We start from the raw sequence: 12,463 nt of genomic DNA, 5'->3' as shown, positions 1-12,463 counted from the left end.
ACTGTGTCCCGAGACCCAGCACATCTGCCTTAAAAAACCCAAAACATTTGACTTGAGACCCAGCACATCTGCCCCCTGAGACCCCGTGCATCTGCCCCCTGAAACCCAGCACATCTGCCCCCTTAGACCCAGCACATCTGCCCCCTAAGACCCACCACATCTGCCCCCTGAGACCCAGCACATCTGCCACCTGAGACCCAGGACATCTGCCACCTGAGACCCAGGACATCTGACGTAAGACGAAGTAAGTCTGACTTGGGACCCAGCACATCTGTCTCGCTTCTCACCCGAATTCCCTCAAGACCTCCACACCCAATTACTCCTCCTCCTCCTCCTCCTTCTCCTCTTCCTCCCTCTCCGCCCCAAGACGCCTCAGGGACTGGAGGTTGACCTTCCTTGATGTGATGGTGGGATGAGAGTGGAGGACAGGTTGAAACTTGATACCCTCCCTTGGGCTAAGAGAATTAAGGATTAATACACCTGTAATAAACCTTACCCCACGATGTTAAGCCTTCAAGCCCTCCCTGGGAATAAGTTAATCCCTCCAGTCCCTCGGATGATGACACATTTCACCCCTTTTTTCTTTCACTTACAGAATACATGATTGTGATATCTGTTTTACCTTTGCTCTCTGGATGATAACACTCTGATGAGATCAAAAAAAAAAAGAGATAAACTGCGTTAATGGAACGGGATATATTTATCAGCTCTACGCGGAAGAGCTCAAGAACCATCATCAAAAGGTCAGAGCTTATCCCTCATCAATAATGTTCCTACAAATGCGGAGAAGATGAGCCTTCATCAAACGCGTTGAAGAAGTTGGCGTCATTGCCCTGACTGAACTTCTCATCCCGGAGGCCAGCCTGAGCATACCGTCCATTCATATCTCGGGTCCCGTGAGAGCCAGCGAGCCAGTCAACCTGTGCAGGTATGCCAGAGGTTGTGGAGTTTCCTCTATGGTCTTATTACCGTGTAGTTATTATCCGTATGTTCCAGCAGGAGTGTGGAACCCTGTGATCTTGTGTTCCAACAGTAGAGGGTTCCTGTGATCTTGTGTTCCAGCAGTAGTGGGATCCTGTGATCTTGTGTTCCAGCAGTAGAGGGTTCCTGTGATCTTGTGTTCCAGCAGTAGAGGGTTCCTGTGATCTTGTGTTCCAGCAGTAGAGGGATCCTGTGATCTTGTGTTCCAGCAGTAGAGGGTTCCTGTGATCTTGTGTTCCAGCAGTAGAGGGTTCCTGTGATCTTGTGTTCCAGCAGTAGAGGGTTCCTGTGATCTTGTGTTCCAGCAGTAGTGGGATCCTGTGATCTTGTGTTCCAGCAGTAGAGGGATCCTGTGATCTTGTGTTCCAGCAGTAGAGGGATCCTGTGATCTTGTGTGATCTTGTGTTCCAGCAGTAGAGGGTTCCTGTGATCTTGTGTTCCAGCAGTAGAGGGATCCTGTGATCTTGTGTTCCAGCAGTAGAGGGATCCTGTGATCTTGTGTTCCAGCAGTAGAGGGTTCCTGTGATCTTGTGTTCCAGCAGTAGAGGGTTCCTGTGATCTTGTGTTCCAGCAGTAGAGGGTTCCTGTGATCTTGTGTTCCAGCAGTAGAGGGATCCTGTGATCTTGTGTTCCAGCAGTAGAGGGTTCCTGTGATCTTATACTCTTGCAGTAGTGGGTCCTTGTTATTTTCCAGAAACATTACCCATGTATTCCTGGAATGTTATAGTCCCCTTGTATTATCCTAGAACATCGCAATACTTCGTTGTTAATCTAGAACATCGTAATACCTCCTTACTATCCTGGAATATCCTAATACCCTTGCGATATTCTGTAGTTCATTTCTGTTATCCAAGAATATCCAGGTTTCCTAATATGACTCTCTGCTATTTCATTCCCTCGCCATTTTCTGGAATATGTTCGTTTCTCACCAGTATCCTGGAATATTTCAGAGTCTCACTAATACTCTAAAATATTTTAGTTTCTTACTAGTGTCCTGGAATATTTCAGAATCCCACTATCATCCTGGAATATTTTTGATTCCCTTTATTATCCTGGAATATTCTAGTCCTCTTTTAGTGCCCTAGAATGTATTAGTTGCCCTCTATTATCATGGAAGGATTTTCGTCCCCTGTTACTTCATCCTCTTCTGTTTTTCTTGAATAATTAAGTTCCCTTCTCTGTTACCCTGGAACATCATAAATCCCCTACATCATCCTGGAATATTATAAGTCCTCTGCATCGTCCTGGAATATTATAAGTCCCCTACATCGTCCTGGAATATCATAAGTCCCCTACATCATCCTGGAATATTATAAGTCCTCTACATCGTCCTGGAATATCTTAAGTCCCCTACATCGTCCTGGAATATTATAAGTCCCCTACATCATCCTGGAATATTATAAGTCCCCTACATCATCCTGGAATATTATAAGTCCTCTACATCGTCCTGGAATATTATAAGTCCCCTACATCGTCCTGGAATATCATAAGTCCCCTACATCATCCTGGAATATTATAAGTCCTCTACATCATCCTGGAATATTGTAAGTCCCCTATATCATCCTGGAATATTTTAAGTCCCCTACATCGTCCTGGAATATCTCAGCGCGATCGATCTTTTCCTCTTGAACACTGTTGAGCTTCTCATATGTCTCTTTTGGAACATTGTGGTCTCTTCTTTATTTTGGAACATTGTGGTTTCTTCGTTATTTTGGAACATTGTGGTCTCTTCTTTATTTTGGAACATTGTGGTCTCTTCGTTATTTTGGAACATTGTGGTCTCTTCTTTATTTTGGAACATTGTGGTCTCTTCGTTATTTTGGAACATTGTGGTCTCTTCGTTATTTTGGAACATTGTGGTCTCTTCGTTATTTTGGAACATTGTGGTCTCCGTTATTTTGGAATATTGTGGTCTCTTCGTTATTTTGGAACATTGTGGTCTCTTCGTTATTTTGGAACATTGTGGTCTCTTCGTTATTTTGGAACATTGTGGTCTCTTCGTTATTTTGGAACATTGTGGTCTCTTCGTTATTTTGGAACATTGTGGTCTCTTCTTTATTTTGGAACATTGTGGTCTCTTCGTTATTTTGGAACATTGTGGTCTCTTCGTTATTTTGGAACATTGTGGTCTCTTCGTTATTTTGGAACATTGTGGTCTCCGTTATTTTGGAACATTGTGGTCTCCGTTATTTTGGAACATTGTGGTCTCTTCGTTATTTTGGAACATTGTGGTCTCTTCGTTATTTTGGAACATTGTGGTCTCTTCGTTGTTTTGGAATAATGTGTTACTCTCTGGGCTTCCCGCCCTTGCGATCCTGGAAAGACATAGTGTCCTTACTATACTGGAATGATGCTCTTCCCTTCGTAATCCGGAAAAGGCGTACACGTCTCATAACTCTGGAATATCATATTATTTCTGTTTGATCCTGGAATCGCACGATCTCTTCCTGCCTGTGGGTAGTGAGAACTTTTCGTCTCTTGTAGATACCGATTAATCTTGTTGCCCTTGAACAGCTGCGGTTCTACCCCCAAAAACCCCTTATGTTCTTGACGGAGAATGATCTTCAATTTGGCCCCTGGGAACACCGAAATCTATTGTGTTCTCGGAACAGAGTAGTTCCCTCGTGTCACAGAATGGCGCTGTTTGCCACTGTTGGTTTCTGAAGAGTGAAGATTGTGTGTGGGATCCCTGTATTTATTACTGCTGCTGTTATTACTTTTCCCTGCTGTTATTACAGCGTTCAAGGGCTGTGTGAGGAACATTATTCCTTGGTTCACACGCGTGATGCACGACGGCTGGTTCATAACTTCTATCAGGTGCTTGTTTTAGCTTCGTGTTCTCATGAGAACAGTGTGGTTTGATTCGGGTTGCTGTTGCTGGACACCAGTCTGATTTTTCCCCCCTTCTCTGATGTCCAGTGGTCTTCCTCCAAGAGGCTGCTTGCTTCCGCGCCGCTTGAGAAACTTCCTCCTCCTGCCAGCATCATCGGGTGCCAGGTCGGTTCGCCTCTCTCTCATTCACACGGCTTCAAATCCTTATGACAACAGCCGCAGGAGTTGACGCGCAGAGTGAATCGCTGAGTGGCGCGCTCGGATGAGAAGTGTTTCGTTGGGAGGCGAAGGGATACTCAGGTGGTGATTCAACAGTCGGGGAACACACAGGATCATGAATGAAGTTTGGATTTGGTAATAACTCTTGTGTGTGTATATATATATATATATATATATATATATATATATATATATATATATATATATATATAATATATATATATATATATATATATATATATAACATACAAAGCTCCATCAGCCAGGATCGAACCTGGGACCCCTTGTGCAAGAGGCAGGCATGCTAACCGCTAGGCTAAGGGACTGTATAATAGGAAACAACTATTCGAAATACTAAGTACTCGAATACCCTTCGTCTCACTATGGTCCCAGGTTCTTTACTGGCTGATGGAGCTTTGTATGTTCTATGAAGGTGCGCGTTCATATACACTTTATTCGTATATATATATATATATATATATATATATATATATATATATATATATATATTTTTTTTTTTTTTTTTTTTTGCTTTGTCGCTGTCTCCCACGTTTGCGAGGTAGCACAAGGAAACAGACGAAATATATATATATATATATATATATATATATATATATATATATATATATATATATATATATATATATATATATATATATATTGTCTGTCAGTGGACAGGTCACGTGGGATTTGGTTAAGACAAATAGAACTTATTTTTTTCCCCTGCGACATAATTGAGAGTATGATATCCTGCTCATGATATGAAAAAGAAATGAAAGCCATTGCCACCATTCTGCTGCAGTTAGCAATATGCGCTTGGCCGACCTCTTTCATTGAGTTTCCTCTACAGCAGATGTGATGTGCACTAATATGAAAAGTAATGTATATATAGAAACAAGAACTGTTGATTGTCAACATAAAAATCATAGAGCCAAGAACATATATATATATATATATATATATATATATATATATATATATATATATATATATATATATATATATATTCATACTATTCGCCGTTTCCCGCATTAGCAAGGTAGCGTTAAAAACAGAGGACTGGGCCTTTTAGGGAATATCCTCACCTGGCTCCCTTCTGTGTTCCTTCTTTTGAAAAATTAAAAAAGAAAGAAAAAAATATATATATATACTTATATATATATTTTTTCATACTGTTCGCCATTTCCCGCGTTAACGAGGTAGCGTTAAGAACACAGGACAGAGCTTCTGAGGGGAGTCCTCACTTGGCCCCCTTCTCTGTTCCTTCTTTTGGAAAATTAGAAACGAGAGGGGAGGATTTCCAGCCTACCGCTCCCTCCCCTTTTAGTCGCCATCTACGACACGCAGGGAATACGTGGGAAGTATTCTTTCTCCCTTATCTCCAGGGATAATATATATATATATATATATATATATATATATATATATATATATATATATATATATATATATATATATATATATATATATATCCACGTACTCAGTTTGTATTCAGTAAACAATTACTACAAATCTCATTTCAAAAAGAAAATGCTTTAATCTTTTCCAGTCTCGTCTGTGAGGTACCTTTTCTCTCTCTCTCTCTCTCTCTCTCTCTCTCTCTCTCTCTCTCTCTCTCTCTCTCTCCCAATCTCTTGGATTCTTGCCAAAGAATATGTAAAACAAAAAATTTTTTGTAAGAGTTCTCTCGCGGTCCCTCTTTGATGCCGTAACAATATTTTCTGTCCTCTTTCTACCCACCGGAAATTTTTTCTTTTTTTTCCCACAGTCTCACTCTTTTGATCCACTAAGTGCTCTCTGCCTTCCTTATAATCCACCCTCTACATGTCTTGCTGCCTTGTAATCAATTCATCAGTAGCATCTCAGACCTGATGAGTCTCTTGTAGAATCTGTAGCCTCGTAAAAGAGTGTGCCAGTAGGCTAGGTTCACTCATTGATTCCGTGTGTGTTTGTGTGTGTGTGTGTGTGTCTAACTTCCCCTTTGAGAGACTCGTAGGTGTTCCCACGTAGAGTCTCCTGTGATGCACTGTGGATGTTCTTTTGGCGCCTCGTCTTTCTGAACTTACAGTAACACACGAGATACTCACCGAAGAGCACACACAAGGATTTTTGTTTCTCCACTTTCCTTGTCCCTCGACGGCGATATCGCCTTTTCTCCCTTTCGCATTTACTCTTGTTTTATACTCGTTCGTAGATCCATTCAGCGTAATTGCCGTGTTCCAGACTGGAGCCCCATCTTCTGCCATCTGTAACTGAGGATTGTCCTCGATCGTTGTTTGAGTGACTGGCGTCAGACGGTCCTGACGAGTCAGCTCCACCTAACCTCTCCTTCCAACCATCCCTGTGCGTCCCCGTTCCCCTCTGTTTCATCTCAGTGTAGGGATCCGTCCCTCTCTGCTTCATTTTACTCTGCGACCTTCTTCCGTCCTGCTCCAGCCATTCCTTCGGTCTCCTCTTGGATCTACATGCTCCGTCGACGATCCGCCCCTGCTCGCCTTTCCTTCTGTGAGCTACCATCTTACCTCTCTTCCCAGTTCGTCACCACAGTTCCTCTCCATTTTCATCAGCACTCATTCCCTTTCTGTTTATCACCACCTTCCCTCTCCCCTTTCCCCCACCTACGCCGTCTCTCTTCATTCTGATCAATATACCCACTCCCCTTTTTCACCCCTATGCCTCTTCTCCCAGCTCTGTCATCTCATCCACTCCCTCCTCAGCCTTTTGTTTGACAGAAACTCTCCTCCGCTACTCTTCCCCGTCCCCATACCATCCATTCTACCTCCCTCCTCCTTAGTACCTGTGGTACTATCCCTTCTTCATCATCATCCCCACCTGCCTGCTGTCAGCTGTTGTATCCCACTCCCTTCTTCACCATCCACTCTGCCATTCCTTCTCCTCATTATCTGGGATTCCATCTCTTCTTTCCCAGTCCCTTCGCCTGCCTCTTTCTCAATAAGTGTTTCATCTTCCATCCTTTACCATCCGCCGCACCTGTCTCCTTCCCAATTTGCTCAGACTTCATCACTCCTTCACCATCCACTCGACTTTCCCTCCCTCTCATTACCCTTTTTCTCCATCCATCCTTCACCATCTACTCCGCCTGCCTCCTACCCATTGCCTGCGATCCAGTCCTTTCACTGCTCTCCCTTTTGCCTCAGCCCCATTTCACAAAACTCTACCGTTCACCACCCCTTTTCTCTGACTTCACCTTATAACCTCTTTTTCCCTTTTCACTCTCTTTTTGTCCTTGTCATAATATCCCTGCCCATTTTCCCTTCCCATAACCCCCCACATCTCTCTCTTAGCGTTAGCATTAGCGTGACTGGATGAGGAATCCCTGTACTCAACTCTGATGTGACCACTGGCACTTGTAATCCTGAACGATTCACTTTCATTTAAAGTCCGGCCGGCGTTCTCCAGCAGTTTTATGGCCCACCTTACAGATCTCACTTGTGACCCACTAAGTGACCAGTTTACCTTCTCTTTGCTCTCCTTATCTCAGTTGTTATGGCACGCCGTGCGTATCTCGCTTGTGACCCACTGAAAAGGTCACTCTCTCTCTCTTGTCTCTCCTCCTGGTCCCTGCGGATGTCGAACACCATACATATCCTATTTGTGACCCACTGAAAGGTTACTTTACTTTCTCTCTCTTCATATATATATATCGTCTGTTATGGCTGACCTTACATATTCTACCTCTGGCCACTGAAATGCCACCTTTACATTCTTTCTGCTCTCCAGGTCACAGCTTTTGTATGGCCAACCTGAAACATTCCCCGTGTGTGACCTACTAAGGGATCAATTCACCATCTGTCTGCCTTCCAGGTCACCTAGCTTTTGTACAGCCGACCTCGCACATCCCACTTGTGACCCACTGTCCCTCCAGCTTGCCCGCCCCTCCAGCGTGGTGGGTTGGTGTGGGGGTGGGGGAGGGTTGTTGCGTGTACCCAGCTATGGCGAGGTCCGTCTTGCGCACCCAGGCCGCCTCCCGCAACACCTTTGTGCGGCGGGAGTCAGTCGCTGGGCAGACGCCGGCGGACGAGCACCGCGGCCGCCTCTTGACCCAGGCAGCCAAGGCGCCCCCGTCGCTCACTGCTGCTCTCCCTCGTGCGTGCGTGTGTGTGTGTGAGAGAGAGAGAGAGAGAGTGTGCGTGCGTGCGTGCGGTCGGTCGTCGCCATACTTGTACAGACTGTTATACGTGCTTGTGTAGATACAGTTAATGTGGTTCTTACCGAGAACAGACGTGGTTCTCACTTAGGTCAACTCGCGTAGATACTGTGCTCCATCTCATGTGGATCTTGTATAGGATATGTTTTAAAGTTGATTGAATCCGTGCTGTACATATATATGTATAAATATATATATATATAAAATTAGTGCAAGTGAAGGTAATCTGTTGAATTAGCTGTGTCACCTACGAAGAAGTATATACACATAGATATATATATCTATATATATATATATATATATATATATATATATGTATATATGCATATATTAGAACTGAATTATCCAGTTGACTGTCATGTTCTTTGATATTGACATACCGGGCGTCGAATTAACTAGTTCATGACCGAACCCCCCGTCTATGTCATTGTGAAGCAGCTGTTGACGTGGCGAGAGAGAGAGAGAGTCGCGACAGAGGCACCTCTCCCACCAGCTTCGGGGCAACTTGTCTCCGTGTCTCCCTCTCTCTATCTCTCCCCCTCCCTCTCTACTTTAAGGTAAGTTCAAGCAACACCTTTTTATAGCCACCGTTGGTGTGGCAGTCTCGGTTTACTTATGGGCTCGGCTCGCCACGCCAGCCATCCCCCCACTCCAGAGCTACCAAAAAACATAAACAAAAACAACAACAGCAACCCTCCAACTCCCACAAAATTACACGTAATGGACACTCTATCCCGGTGTTGGTTTTTTGTTTTTTTGTTTTTGTGCCCCTCCTCCTCCTCCCTCTCCTCCTCCTCCTCCTCCTCCTCCTCCTCCTCCTCCTCCCCCTCCCCCTCCCCCTCCCCCTCCCCCTCCTCCTCCTCCTCCTCCTCCTCCTCCTCCTCCTCCTCCTCTTCCCCCTCCTCCTCGTTAAATACCCCTGGGCCTATTATGATTCCGGTCGTGTTCCGCTCTTTGCCCATTTCTGCCCTCGTTCCAACCCAGTTCCCGTGCTGTTCCTGTTTCAACTTCTGACCCCTAATGCCTCCTCCTCCTCCTCCTCCTCCTCCTCCTCCTCCTCCTCCTCCTCCTCCTCCTCGTTCTTTCCCTCCCTTCCCCTCCTGAAGTTGTCTGTCGTGTTTGCCTTCCCCGTCTGGGTTCCTCTATGTCATATACTTAATATTTTTCCTGGTAAAGATTCAGTTTATGTTATACATATTCATATGTATTTCTTTTTTCCTTCCCTGCAGATTTGATCATGTTTGACCATTGATCGTGTTTGACCATCTCATATTCTTTTTTAAGATCTTATGAGCGATATTTTCTTTACCCATTTTGACCAATATTGTTGTAGCATATTCACTCTATTCTATTATGCTAGTCCGACTGCGGAGTAGGCCAAAGTCAAGCTCTTCCCGTGTTTGATCCGGAAGATCCTATACTCTGTCCATAGCAAGACATGCCACTGAACCCCAGAGGCTCTCTTTAGCCAGGCTAAATCTGGGGACCAGAGTGAACGCTTCCGCTTCTTCTTCTTCTTCTTCTTCTTCTTCTTCTTCTTCTTCTTCTTCCTCTTCTTCTTCTTCTTCTTCTCCTTCTTCTTCTTCTTGCCCCCCATGCCAGCAGCCGTCGTGATGGAATTAGTAGTACCTTGCATTCTCAAGAGGTTGTTCTCGTTTTCGAATGTCGAAACACTCCCTCTGCCGTCTCTCGTGTACCGGACTGCACGCCCGCCTTTGGTAATACGTCTCGAGTCGGGGAGAATGAAGCTCTGTCTGTGTTACTACCCTATCAGTCATGGCCATTCCGCTGAGCACGGCAGTACGGCCTCTGAAAAGGATATTTCGACCCTTGAGGACGACAGTGCGACCACTGAGCACGACAGTACGACCCTTGAGGATGAGAGTACGACCATTTTTGAGTACTACAATGCTATGCTGGAGTACATCAGCAGTCGCTTTCATCCCAGCATAATGTCCCTTGGGTATGATGGCCTCGACTATGGCCTAAATCGTGAATCGTGCTTTCAAGGGTCAAGGATCTGGAGTGGCCATCTCCGCCCTCCGGTGGAGACATGCACGCCAGTGCTGCACGATAGTATGGTCCCACCTGAGCATATTTACCGTAATAACATAACCTTAAGCCTGTGTGAGGCTCATTTGGTTCATCCACACCCGCTGAGAGGCCCCCCCTGCTTCACACTAACTACTACTGCCGCGTAAGGGAGCACGTCCTAAGGGAGGGTTCTTCCGGAGGAAGGGTATTTCCTAAGGAGTGGAGGACCTGCTCTACCTCCCTCCCTCTCCCTCACGAAGCAACCAAGATATAGCATGATGATTCGCCATAAACCCTCCATCGGTGGTGCGACATTTTCCTGTATCACCACGGGCCCACCTCAGGTCTTCAGCCGATTATGTTTTTTGGGTTGATGGGTCTGCGGTGAGTACCCGCCGGATAGCTTGGCTTATGCAGGAATATATACAGGCTAATGCAAAGTGTAGTGATATATGTATATATATGTATATGATGACGAGAGTTGAGTAAATGGGGACTATTGGATAATGGTGAGTAATTAGTTTGATGAATTGTGTTAAGCACTCAGGCTTTAGGAATGGTTTCGTGCACTTTGGCATAGTCTGCAGCATGGGTCCTCCCACTTAGTCTGCAGCATAAGTTCTCCAACTTGGTCTGCAGCATAGTTTCTCCCACTTAAGTTTGCAGCATGGGCGCTCTCACTTGGTCTGCAACATAGGCTCTTTGTCTGCAGCATAGGTTCTCCCACTTAGTCTGCATCACAGACTATCCCACTAGGTCTGTAGCATAGGCTCACGCACTTGGTCTGCAACGTAGACTCTCCGAATTCGGGCTTTGATTTAGTTTTATGTCCTTATACTGAGGCGTGATCCTACACATCTCTCGTAAGGAACACCCTGAAGGTATTTGACCCAAGGGATAATGCCTTAAGAACCAGCTAAGATTATGTGTTGACTTAATACCTGTGTCGTCGAGGCACCGTAACCTGATTCACCAAGGCTGAGAGAAGGTTTTTCACTTCCCCTGGGCTTCAGATGTGGGGGGGGTTATACATCTAAGGGGTACTCTTACCTTCTTAAGCTGGAGGCTGCTATAAGTTTCTTGGGCCAAGGGGATTAGTCTCAGATCCATGGTGTGGCCTCGCGTTAACGGTCTGAGGGAAAATAATCTTCAAAGTCCATGAGAGATAGGCTGGCGTACTTCACTTAAGAGATGGTGTCAGGGCTTCCAGGGCTGAGAGGCCTTTTCAAAGAGTACCTTGGGTCCATGTATTGCCTCACGTGCCTGTGGTGGTGGTGTAGAAGGGGCAGACTCAAGCACTTGGCCAGAATGGATTAGTTGTATAGTCTTGTGAAGGATAGTCTCAGTTATGGAGAAGGATAGCGTTACGTACATGGCATAAAAGCTGAGAATCACCATACCTGCCCAAGCTTGGGTTAGGGTCTTATTACTTAACTGGATTGACGGATAGTCGTCCTATATACTGTGGGCTGAGGGATAGTCTCCCATACTTGATCTAAAAGACCGTCTCACGTATTTGAAGGATAGTCTTACGTCTTGGCAGAGGATAGCTTCACATGCTTGGTGGTAAAGGATAGTAACATACATAATTGGCTGATGGATACCCTCACATACTTCGACCGAAGGATTATTTCCCATGTCTGACTGAACGGATAGTCTCGACTGAGGAATAGCCATATATATTTGGCTTGGGGATAGCCTCACATACCTGGGCTGAAGGGCTATCCCATATACGTGGCTGAGAGCGTCAACAAACCATGGGATAGAGATAATCTCACATGCTTGGTCAAGTGTCTGGTGTTGTACCAGATTGCCCCCAGCTGAGTTGTAAAGTTATGGTATTGTCACGGTGGCTTAGAGTCATATAATTGTGCCTTAGAATTACGGTTGTGATTGTGGGAGTTATAGTTGTGTTTATAGTTACAGTTGGGTTGCAGGTTTATGATTGTGCAGTTGGGTTGTAGATGGCTCATAGGACTTGGTTGTGATGTATGATTATGTTGTAGTTGTAGAACTGTATTTCCTCTTTAGGGGGTTATGAAGTCGAATGCAATGTGGGACTCTGGTTATATTACGTGATTATGGTTGGGTTGTGGCGCTACGGTTGTATCTTTACTGTTGTAGACTTGTTGCGAGGTTATGGTTCTGATAATGACATTTAAGTTAGATTCGTAGGTTATTGTTTTACTATTGGTATATGTGTTGTATTTGTATATTTATGTGTATGTT

At 44.8% G+C, this 12,463-nt stretch overlaps 1 protein-coding gene across 9 annotated transcripts in view; it reads left to right on the top strand.

Annotated features, from left to right (window-relative positions):
• The first annotated feature begins 8,039 nt into the window (after positions 1–8,039).
• Positions 8,040–12,463, top strand: part of LOC139753326 (uncharacterized) — a 769,854-nt gene continuing 765,430 nt past the window's right edge. For 5 of the 9 annotated variants that reach the window (XM_071669662.1, XM_071669661.1, XM_071669660.1 and 2 more), the window contains exons 1-2: positions 8,040–8,139; positions 8,535–8,757. The gene's annotated coding sequence lies outside the window, so the exon portion shown is untranslated. Of the gene's footprint in view, positions 8,144–8,534; positions 8,758–12,463 lie in introns of all 9 variants that reach the window. The other 4 variants (XM_071669653.1, XM_071669654.1, XM_071669651.1 and 1 more) reach the window with 4 other exon arrangements.

This window comes from Panulirus ornatus, chromosome 14 (genome assembly GCF_036320965.1).
Source record: "Panulirus ornatus isolate Po-2019 chromosome 14, ASM3632096v1, whole genome shotgun sequence".
NCBI lineage: Eukaryota > Metazoa > Arthropoda > Malacostraca > Decapoda > Palinuridae > Panulirus > Panulirus ornatus.
This window is presented reverse-complemented; position numbering and strand designations above follow the sequence as displayed.